We start from the raw sequence: 12,706 nt of genomic DNA on the forward strand, positions 1-12,706 counted from the left end.
AGGTGCTTTTATTTTTGTTAATACTTTTGCTTAAATTTTAGCTTTTTTTTTTTTAATAATGTGAGAAATTTTTATTACAGGATCGATATTGCTCGTGGCTACTCCACTGATTCGGAACTGCAAAAGGCGGTGAAGGAATTTGGGCGAAGCTGTAGTAGCATTTCTAAGATATACAGGTGATATTATTTCTATTTATTTGCTATTATTGTTTATAATCTTTCCCTGTTTTCACTTTAATAGCATATGATTAAATCTAGTAGGAACCTTCTTTTAAAGAATTTATAGTTCTGTGGGATGAATGAAGTAGTTTAGTCTTCCATGGAGGTTATAAACTGATTTGGTTCCTTATTATTCTCTTTAAGGGCTTCTTGGATTTTGGAATCAGTATTGGAAAGAGTGTGAATGGTGTTCCACTGGTAATGATTTCGTTTCAATTTGTTTCCTTTTCTCTACGTACATGTTGACAATTATTAGTTATAGATTTTTGTTCCAATGCTTTGAATCATTTGTGTTTGTAAAGCTTTATCTCATGTCTATCTAACTGAATGTTTAGTGATTCTTTTTGTGTAGTGGGTAATAGAGATCTCTGACAAACCAGGCTAGGAATAGCGTGAACCTGCATTCAAGGTAATAATCTAGTGCTTTGCTAACGATAAATGCCAATGGATATGCTCTCATTTAATTTGTGATTGCTAATTTTATTTTTAAGGTCACGGGGTTCTACAAATGTGAATAAGTGAATGAATGTTTTACAAATGATTCCATTTTAACATGGATAGGAACCTGGGGAAATGGAATTGAAGAAATTTAAAAAAATCAAAATTGAGGAAGACAAAATTTTTTAAATGTTGAACATTACAAGCTTGTATGAGGGGGAAAAAAATATATATATATATTTATATATCTTGCCGTTATAAGTGATTTATAGACAACCTGTACATCGCAGTATACTAACAGAAGTTACAAAAAAAAATGAAAGCACTAGCATCAATGTAGAATTATTTAATTACAGTAAATCTTCTCAAGGACTATGCTTCCTTAGGTGTTTTCTGGAGGAAAAAATTGGAAACAGCAATTCTGGAACATAATTAGGAGTTGAATTACTTTTGAAAGAAAATTTCAATGGTGAAAGCTTAAACAAAGAACAGTGCGAGTTTTGAACTTTCTTTTCACCCTCCCCTTTCTTTGATAAAAGCCTTTTTCTCACCTTCACGAACTTTCCCTTGGTCAATTTTCTTAAAATTTACCCTGTGCCTTATCTAGTGTTACACTTCTGTTTATGACAATTATTGGAAACATGAATTGGCTATGACGATTCACTTTTTATCTTATTAGCACGATGATGTTCATTGTGTTTTCTACATACAGTTTTTAGAGTTTGTTTTCCCTTCCATTGCATATTCGAACAGGCCTGTAGACACCAATTTTGTTCGAATATATCAAATGAAATTTCGTTTTTAAATTTTGTTAAAATTAATAATTAAATGTAATATTAAAAATTTTTAAAAAGAGTTGGGACAGGGATAGGCATGGTGCCATGCATGGCACTAGCTTATTCACCTGCCCTTGCCACTACCATACCCAAAGCACCTGCACCTCACCTACCCAAACTACCTAGAACCACCAGCCTTACTTTGTCATGGCACCAATACCTTGCTAGGCACCTACTTCACCCACCATCCAAGGCACCTAGCCCTATTAAGCACCCGGCTTCCTCCCTTTCCAAGGCTTTCGGATGCATACCCTCACCCACGCACATACCAACACTTGCATACCCCTAACCATCAAAGACCTAGCTCCAAAAACCCATGACCAGACCTCCTTAAAACATCATCCTCAACTCGCCAGCACCCACCGTACCCTTACAACACTCATTCCCACCATACTAGAGCTCCACCAAGACCACACAACTAACGACCCCTTTTACCTTACCTAGTGCCTAGTACCTAATCCCTTTCCAAACTATCAACCACCAAAAAAAAAAAAAAAACAAAAAAAAGACAAGCATAGTCCTCCCCGTAGGGAGGAACTATCAACATCGAGCTACCTATAAAAACAAAGAAAATCATCAGTTTTGGTTAAAAAAAAAAAGGAACATAGTAACTTTAAACCTCGATCTATATCGACCGGAGCTGTTTCCCACGAAAAGAAAAACATATTTGGGCTCAGAGGATTGAAAAGAGTTTTTTGGGAAAGTTTGGCATTTTTTGATCATCGACTACCATTATCTGTGACTATCGGTGAATGGCGATTGATAGTAAACAGCCATTTTTTGAGTTTCTAGTCGATGAGAGTTGAAAGAAAAAAGAAATTTTTTTTTTAAAAGAAGAAGGAAATAAAGGAAAAAATGAGGTCTTTTATACAGAAGACTTAAGCTCAAAACGACGTCGTTTTAGGGCAAGAAGGATCCGCGCATGCCCATGACCTAATCGAGTTCCACGCAACCTGACCCAGCAACTTGCTTTAACTAGCCTTCGGTCGGTTCAATCGAACCACTCATCAAACCACCCCTTTGTCAGTCCAGTTGAATCGGTGTTGACCGAACCATTGATTGGTTTGGTTCAGGTAAATTTTTTTTTATTTTTTATATATTTTTATATCACTTTTAGCTTTATTATTGTTACTTATGTATGTTTAAAAACTTTTAGAATTTATTAGAATAAATATTTGTTGTTTTATAATAATTAATAATAATAATAATAATGATAATAATAATAACAATAATAAAAAATGATTTCAAACTTTTGATTCCTTTTAATATATATTTTTAAAAAGAATAATAACCCAAGTGTCAAATAAAAAATAATTAAAATATATATATAATGATTATAAAGTGATAAAATTTTTTCCCTGCTTAGATGATGGAGGGAATTCTTTTAAAAATAATTACGTCTAGATGTTGGGAAATTATAAAAAAAGTATAAAAAGATAATAAATAATAAAAAAATAAAAAGATATTATTAATAATAATTTTTTTATAAAAAAATATATATGAAAATTTTTTTAATTAATTCTCTACAATTATAAAAATCGAACTTGCTTCAAAAATCCATCTAGATGTTAGAGATTTTTAGAGATGTTCGCGTTTTCTCCGAACTTTAAAATTAAACCCTCAAAATCCTAAAATCAAAACCCTAAACCCCAAATCCTAAGATCGAAACCATAAACCTTCTAAACCCTAAAATCAAAACCCTAAACTCACAACTTTAAAACTAAAATGCTAAACCCTCAAAACCTTAAGCTTAGTTAAAGTATTGATTGATAATAAGTCATCTATTAATGTCATACCTTTGATGGCATTGTCAAAATTGCCAATGGACCCCTTTCGTATGAGAAACAACCACATGATTATAAGAACACGAAGAGAGGTGATTGGTGATATAGAGATTTTGCCATATATTGGCCTATGTACCTTCAATGTCCCATTTCAAGTGATGGATATAATACCTACATATAGTTGTTTACTTGAAAGACTTTGGATCTATAACACTGGAGCTGTACCTTCATCCTTACACCAAAAGATAAAGTTTATCATTAAAGGGAAGCAAGTTTGCTTAGATGGTAAAAAAGATTTATTAGTGACTAAAACCCTGACTACTTTTTATGTTGAAGCTGCGAAAGAGGTAATTGAATGCTCCTTTAGGATTTTTGAAGTAGTAAATGCTACTTATATTAGAGAAGAGTCAAAGATACCAATCCCTTAACTGTCAAAAACTACGAGTATGGTGATCAAGCAAACTATCGGTAAAGGTTGGCAAGCAAGACATAGTTTAGAAAGGTCTTTACAAGGAATTAAAAAGGCAACAAGTGCAACTGAGAATAAAAAAAGATGGGGTTTGGGTTATAAACTTACTACCACTGATAGAAAGAATATGATGCAAGAAAAAAAAAGAAGAGAATGGCATGCTTAGAAAGGCATGAATTACCTAATGGAAGAATGGGTTTCCCCTATCTATACGAGACATTCCACTCTGACAGATATGTCCATCTTGGATCATCAGAGGTTAAAAAAGTGAGTCAGTAATGAGATTAGAAGAAGCTTTTTCTCAAGTTTATATTAAGGTAGATAAGAAAAATGTGTAAGATAAAGAGATATTCTTTTTTCTTTTCCTAGGTTACGAAATCCAAGAACAATGCACTATTTTTGTTATCTTTGAACTATTTAAACTTAAGAATTCTAATTGCTTTTGCCCAAGAGCATGCAAAGGTTAAATGTATGGGCTTACTTTCATTATCCTAATAAAATGATGAATGAGATGCATTTCACATATACCATGTTCTCCATTTTTTCTTTTTCATTGCTATTCCTCTTACCCTTGCCAAAATCAGTATATATATTTCTTTGTGATTATACCCATTTTTAAGACTTTTAATAATGAACATTATGGATGACCAAGACAATAACATCAAGTTTGATTTTGAAAATTTGATTCACATTAGTGAGCTCGATAATGGTATAAATTCAGAAGACTATAATTTGCCTCATGATTTGTTAAAATGGATGGAGCAAGAGGAGAAAATTATAGAACCCCATCAATAATCTACTGACTTATTCAACTTAGGAGATGGTGAGAATAAGAAAGAAGTTAGGATCGATACTTCACTATCATTGATTAAGAAACAGAAACTGGTGAATTTGTTGCAAGAATACGTGGATTTATTTGCATGGTTCTTTCAAGATATACCTGGACTTAGCATAAATGTGATTAAGCATAGATTGCCTTTAAAACTAGAATGTCGATTGGTACAGTAAAAGTTATGATGCACCGATACACTAAAAATATTGCTAAAGATAAAAGAAGAAGTAAAGAAGTAATTTGATGCAAGTTTTTTAGAAGTAGCCAAATACCTTTAATGGGTAGCCAATAAAGTCCTAGTTCCTAAGAAAGATAAAAAAGTTAAAATGTGTGTAAACTATTGAGATTTAAATAGGGCCAGCTTAAAGGATAATTTTTTATTACCATATATTGATACCCTTGTGAATAACATTGCTGAGCACTACATCTTTTCATTCATGGATGGATTTTTTGACTATAACTAGATCAAAATGGCTCGTGAAGATATGGGAAAAATTATGTTCATAACCATGTGCAGCATATTTTGTTATAAAGTCATATCTTTTGGGCTAAAGAATGTTGACGCCACATATCAAAAGGTGATTGTCACTCTTTTTCATGATATGATGCATAAGAAAATAGAGGTATAAGTCGACAATATAAGAGCTAAGTCTCAAGAAGGTGAAGATCATGTTGCTAATCTCAAAAAACTCTTTAAAAGGTTACAAAGATACCAGCTCAAGTTGAATCTAGCCAATGCACATTTGGTGTTAAATCTAGAAAATTACTAGGGTTTATAGTTAGTGAAAGAGATATAAAAGTAGACCCTAATAAGATTGAAGCCATTCAAGAGTTGTCAACACTGCTCATACAAAAAGAAGTGAGAGACTTTTTAGGGTGATTGAATTATATTTCTTGCTTCATATCTCAACTCACCTCAAAATGCGACTTGATTTTTAGGTTGCTTTATAAAAATAATCCTGAGAATGGGACAAGGAATGCCAAAAAACCTTTAAAAAGATTAAAGAGTATTTGACAAGCCCATCGGTGTTGGTACCACCAGTTGCAAAAAGACCATTAATTTTATATCAATGGTATAGGAAAAATTGATGGGATATGTATTGGGAAAAATGGATAAAATTGGTAAAAAAGAGTATGCTATCTATTATTTGAGTAAAAAATTTACGGAGTATGAGGCCAAGTACCCTCAAATAGAAAAAATATGCTGTGCCTTAGCTTGGACTACTCGTAAACTTAGGTAATACATGCTTTATCATATGACTTGGCTAATATTAAAGTTGGATACCTTCAAGTACATTTTTGAGAAACCATCTTTATCAGGCAAGATAGCAAAATGGTAAGTCATGCTATTGAAATATGATATTGTGTATGTGACATAAAAATCCATAAAAAAGTGCAATAGCTAATTTTCTTGCTGACCAAACTATAGAAGATTACGAACCTATGAAGTTCAAGTTTGTAGATGAAGACTTACTGGCGATCTTGAAGGATGAAGGCAAAAATCCTGTAAGAAAAGTGTGGAAGATGTTTTTTGATGGAGCATCCAATATAATGGGGCATGGCACTGAGGTAGTGCTAATATCCCTAGAAGGAAATTATTACCCTTGTATTGCAAGGTTAGACTTTAATTATACAAACAACATTGTTGAATATGAAACATGTGCAATGGGTTTGCAGATGGCCATTGAAAAAAAGATTGGGACACTAGAAGTATATAAGGATTTAGCTTTGGTAATTTATCAACTAAAAGGCAAATAGGACACTAGGGACTGAAAATTAGTGTTATACCAAAGGCACATAACTAGCTAGATAAAACAGTTCAAAAAGATTCAATTTCAGCATGTTCCAAAAAAAAAATTAGGTTGCTGATGCATTGGCTACTTTGACAATAATGTTCAAGTTAAATACTAGTACGATAATCCAGCCCATCAGAATATAAATAAAAGTTCACTAGCCCATTGTTCAAATATAGAAAAGGAGGTAGATCGACAATTATGGTATTATGACACTGTGTAGTATGTCAAGTGCCAAAACTACCCCTAGTCTTACCTCAAAAAATGATAAGAGGATCATCCAAAGATTAGCAATAGGGTTTGTACTTGATGGAGAAATCCTGTATAATAAAAGCAAAGACCAAATCTTGCTAAAGTGTGTAGATGCTATTGAAGCAAGAAAGGTACTTGAAGAAGTACATGAGGGAATTTATGGAACACATGCCAATAGGTATATGATGGCCAAACAGATTATGAGAACATGTTACTACTAGTTTACAATGAAAAATGATTGTATCAGTTATGCCAGAAAGTGCCATAAATGCCAAATTATACTGATAAAATTCTAGTCCCACTATATGTCTCGGCACCACCATGACCTTTCTCTATATGGGGAATGGATATGATCAAACCTATAACCCTAAAAGCATCAAATGGGCATCATTTTATTATTGTAACAATTGATTGCTTCACCAAGTGGGTGAAAGTAGCTTCGTATGCTAGTATTACACAATCAACGGTGTACAAATTCATAAAAAGAAAGATAATATATCGGTATGGACTTTTGGATCATCTTAGATAATGCCAACAATTTAAATAATAAAATGATGAAAGAATTGTGTGCATAGTTCAAGATAAAGCATAATCATTTATCACCATGTTGTCTAAAAATGAATGATAAAATGAATGATACAATAAAAGCTAGGAACAAAAACATCAAAAGAATATTAGGGAAAATGATTGATACATATATAGACTAGCACAAAAACTTAACTTTTGTCCTACTTGCCTAAAAAACATCAATTTAAACCTTGAAAGAGGCCACCCCGTTTTTGCTACCATATGGGATAGAGGCCTTACTACTAATCGAGTGGAAATTCTTTTCCTAAAAGTTTTGATAGAAGCAAAATTGGATGAAGCAAATTGGATTTGAGATCATTTTGAGCAACTGAATCTTATTAAAGAGAAAAGGGCTTCCCTGAGAGTTTTGATGGAGGCAAAATTGGATAAAGCAGATTGGGTGTGAGACTATTTCTAGCAACTAAATCTTATTGAAGAGAAAAGGTTCTTGGCACTTAGCCATGGACTGATGTACCAAAGAAGAATCATGCGAGCATATGATAAAAAGATACTACTTCGATGCTTTCACGAAGGTGAATTGGTTTTGAAAAGAATTTTGCCACACCAACATGACAACAGAGGAAAATTGACGTCCAATTAGGAGAGTCCATGTATGGTAAAAAAGGCATTCTTAGATGGAGCTGTGATCTTTGCAAAAATAGATGGTGATGAATTGCCAAACCCTATAAATTCGAACATTATTAAAAAATATTTTACTTAAAAAAAAAAAAAAAGGTAAAAAAAGAAAAAAAAGACGATTCAAATTGAAAACCCAAAAATGGTGATTTGAACCAGAAATAGGGATCATTTAAGTTGAAAACGTAGAAAGGTGGCTTAAACAAAATTGGAGCTAGAAAAAAATCCTTCAAAGAACGAAAAGATGGCACATAACTAGATGGAATAACACCAAAATTAAGGGAGATGACTTTTGGGGGCAAAATTCCATTAGTTGCAAATATGGGGCAACGATTGATTATATGAGATCAAACATAACAAGATCGTAAATGTCACGAGTTTTTGAGAAAAGACTTGGTCTGAATAGGTCAAGCTCGTTCAAATGTTCATTATCTAGAAAACTGATATTTGATTCTTGAAATGCTTTTGAATTACATGTTCTTTGTGTTTCGAAAAGCTTATCGTTATCTTTCTAAACCAAAATATGCCATTGTCAACTGAGTTTCATGTTCAATCTTGAATATGAAATCATTGCATTTGTTATTTAAAATTAAGATATTAACTGATAATGTTCATAATAGATCAATGTATTGCTAAAAAAAAGAACGTAAAAATGACAAAAATAACAATACAGGATCAAAAAAAATGAAATGAAATTGATTGATCATCAATAAAAGGAAGAAAAAAAAAGGAAAAGAAGATAAAGAAAGAATTTGAAAAAGATTTTAGAGCAACCAAAAGTCAAATGGGTCCATTAGAAGTTAAAGATTTTGAAATAAGAGGAAATATAAATAGCTGGATGAAAATCAAAAGATTAAAAAAAATGAAGACACTGAAAGCGACTTTTAAAGTCTAAAAGAATCGAACCAATTCCAAAAGTTGAATTAACATGAATGAAAATGCATGATATAATTCATTGATTGTATATTTGTCTTTTTTATTCATCATAATCATTGTATACATTACATACCCCTTATGATAAGTTGCATTAAAGGTTTCTTTATGAGACATTAGAAAGAATTAGCATGTTTTTCTTTTTCAAAATGAGGATGATGGTCTTGAAGATGAAATGTTACCTTTAGCATGATTCTCAAAATCGAGACTATTAATTTGTCGAGTATCGAATCCTTTTTTTTTCGACTCATAACTTAGTCCTGGTCATATTTGTCTTTTACCCACGGTTTAATCCTAATCATTTTTATTTTTTGACTCGTGGTTCAATTTTAGTTGTCATTTATTTTTTGACTCACAGTTTAATCCTAGTCGTCTTTATTTTTGACTCACGATTTTATCTTAGTCTCGTTATTCTCTGACTTGCGGTTCAATCTTAGTCTTGTTATTTTCTAACTCATGATTTAATTTTGATCATTTTTATTTTCTCACTCATGATTCAATCTCGATCATCTTTATTTTCTGACTCGCGGTTTAATCCTAATCATTTTTATTTTTTGACTCATGATTTAATCCAGGTCTTTTTATTTTTTGACTCGCAATTCAATCCTAGTCTCATTATTCTCTGACTTGCAGTTCAATCTCAGTCTCATTGTTCTCTGACTTGCGGTTCAATCCTGATCTTGTTATTCTCTAACTTACCCTTCAATCTTAGTCTCTTTGTTTTCTGACTTATGGTTCAATCCCAATCATTTTTATTTTTTGATTCATGGTTTAATCCCAGTCGTCTTTATTCTCTAACTTGCAATTCAATCCTAGTCTCATTATTCTTTGACTCACGGGTAAATCCCAATTGTGTTATTCTCTGACTCGAGTTCAATCTCAGTCTCTTTGTTTTTTGACTTGTGGTTCAATCTCGACGATTTTTATTTTCTAACTAGTGGTTGAATCTTGATCATTTTTATTCTCTGACTCACGTTCAATCTTGGTCTCTTTGTTTTCTAACTTGCAGTTTAATCCCTGTCATTTTTATTTTCTGTAAGTTTAATTCTGTCATCTTTATTTTTTGACTCGTGGTTTAATCTCAATCTATTTATTTTGTGACCCGGGTTCAATCCTAGTTGGTTTTATTTTTTGACTCGTAATTTAATCACGGTTTCATTTTTTTCTGACTTGTGGTTTAATCTTAATCTCATTATTCTCTAACTTGTAGTTTAATCTCGATTATTTTTATTTTTTAACTCACATTTAATCCAGTCTTTTTATTTTTTGACTCACGATTCAATTCCAGTCTCGTTATTTTTTGACTCGCGATTCAATCTCAGTCTTATTATTCTTTGACTCACGGTTTAATCCCAATCTCGTTATTCTCTGTCTCACAGTTTAATCTCAGTCTCTTTATTTTTGACTTACAGTTCAATCCCAGTCTCATTATTCTTTGACTCACATTTCAATCTCAGTCATTTCTATTTTTTTTTTTTTTACTTTACAATATCATCACAGTCATTCTTTATCACTTGATTCATAGTTCAATCCTGAACTTTAAAACATAAAAACAAAAAAAAAAAAACTTTTAGAGAGTCATCGAGTTAGCTTTGGAAAAAATTATTGTTTTTGTCTTTGTCCTATTCTTAATTCTCAATAATGTGCAAAGAGAGGCAGCTATAGGCACTAATTTTGTTTGGGTTTATCGGGTGAAGTCTCATTTTTAAATTATGTTAAATTAATAATTAAATGTAATATTAAAAATTAAAATTAAAAAAATTTTATTAAAAAAAGTTAAAAAAAGTTTTTTAAAAAAAGTTGGGATAGGGATGGCATGATTCCGTGCATGGCACTAGCTTGTTCATCTACCCCTACTACCACCATAGCCAGAGCTCCTGCACCTCACCTGCCCAAACTACCTAGAACCATTAGCCTTACTCTGCTGTGGCACACATACCTTGCCAAACATCAATTTCACCTACCATTCCAGGTGCTCAGCCCCATAAAACACCTAGTTTCCTCCACTTCCAAGGCTTCGGATGCATACCCTCACCCACACACATACCAACACTTGCATCCCCCCAACCTTCAAAGACCTAGCTTTGAAAACCTATGGTCAGACCTCCCATAGCATTATCTTCAACCCCTTAACACCCATTTTACCCTCACAATAGCCATTCCCACTAGACCAGAGCTCCACCAAGACCATACACCTTACCACCTTTTTTACCTCACCCAGTACCCAATACTTAATCCCTTTCCAAACTGTCAACCATCAAAAAAATAAAAAAAATAAAAAAGACAAACACAACCGTCCCCATAGGGAGGAACCATCAGTGTCAAGAAACAAAAAAAATCATCAATTTTGGTTGAAAAAAAGAGGAACACTGAAACTTCAAACCTTGATCTATATTGATCAGGGCTGTTTCTTGCAAAAAGAAAGGCAGATTTGGGTTCAAAAGATAGAAAAGAGTTTTTTGGAAAAGTTTGATATTTTTCGATCACTGGCGACCATCGGTGGTGACTAGTGGCGAATAGAGATCGGTCCATTTTTTGGGTTTCTGGCCAACGAGAGTTGAAAGAAAAAAGATTTTTTTTTTGAAAAGAAGAAAGAAATTGGTTAAAAAAAGAGGTTTTTATATAGAAGACGAAAGCCCAAAATGATGTCGCTTTAAGGCAAAGAGGATCTGCGCGTACCCGTGACCTGACCTGAGATTTGCGTAACCCAACTCGACAACCCGTTTTAGCTAGTTCAACAAACCATTCGTCGAACTGCCCCATTATTGGTCCAATTGAACTAGTGTTGACCATACCGTTGATAGGTCTGATTCAGGTAATTTGTTTATATATTATTTATATCATTTTTAGCTTTATTATTGTTATTTATGCATATTTAAAAACTTTTAGAATTTATTAGAATTAATATTTGTTGTTTTATAATAATAATAATAATAATAATAATATTATTATTATTATTATTATTATTATTATTATTATTATTAATGATATTAATAACAATAATAAAAAATAATTTCAAAACTTTTGATTCTTTTTAATATATGTATTTTTAAAAAGAATAATAACCCAAGTGTTAAATAAAAATAATAAAAAATATATAAAATGATTATAAAGTGATAAAAAAAAATTTTTCTTGCTTAAATGATAGAATGAATTCTTTTAAAAATAAATCTGTCTAAATGTTAGGGAATTATAAAAAAAAAGGTATAAAAAGATAATAAATAATAAAACAATAATAAAAATAAATAGATATTATTAATAATAATTTTTTATTAAAAAAAGAAAATATATACAAATTTTTTAATTAATTTTTGACAATTATAAAAACTAAATTTGTTTCGAAAATCTACCTAGATTTGGAGATTTTTAGAAATGTTTGTGTTTTCTCCAAACCCTAAAATCAAAACCCTAAACCTTAAACTCTAAAATCAAAATCCTAAACCTCAAATCTTAAAATTGAAACCATAAACTCTCCAAACCCTAAAATCAAAACCCTAAACCCTTTAAATCCTAAAATAATTTGAAACCCTAAATTCCTTAAAACCCTTGAAACCCCAAGATTTCTAAACCCTAAACTTTTAAATCCTAAAATTGAAACCCTAAACCCCAAACCCTCTAAATCCTAAAATCAAAACTTTAAACCCTTCAAACCTTAAAAATTGAAAATCCTAAAACCTTAAACCCTCAAATTGAAACTTTTAAACCTCAAACCCCAAAAAATTTAAAACTTTTAAACCCTCTAAAACCCTAAACCTTCAAATCATAAACCTTCAAAACTTAAAATTTCAAAACCTTAAAATCCAAAACCTAAAACTCTACATTTTAAAATTCAAAACCTAAAACCCCAAATTTAGTACACAATCTCAAATCATTACCCAAAAGTCACCAAACTTTAAAACCTCAACCCATACTATGTTCAAAACCATTCTAAAACTTTAAGGATATGTG

At 31.7% G+C, this 12,706-nt stretch overlaps 1 pseudogene; it reads left to right on the forward strand.

Annotated features, from left to right (window-relative positions):
- Positions 1-12,706, forward strand: part of LOC111310724 (carboxypeptidase SOL1-like) — a 29,403-nt pseudogene that overhangs the window by 6,498 nt on the left and 10,199 nt on the right.

Source organism: Durio zibethinus, chromosome 1 (assembly GCF_047325235.1).
Source record: "Durio zibethinus cultivar Kanyao isolate XHJ-2024 chromosome 1, ASM4732523v1, whole genome shotgun sequence".
Classification (NCBI taxonomy): Eukaryota; Viridiplantae; Streptophyta; class Magnoliopsida; order Malvales; family Malvaceae; genus Durio; species Durio zibethinus.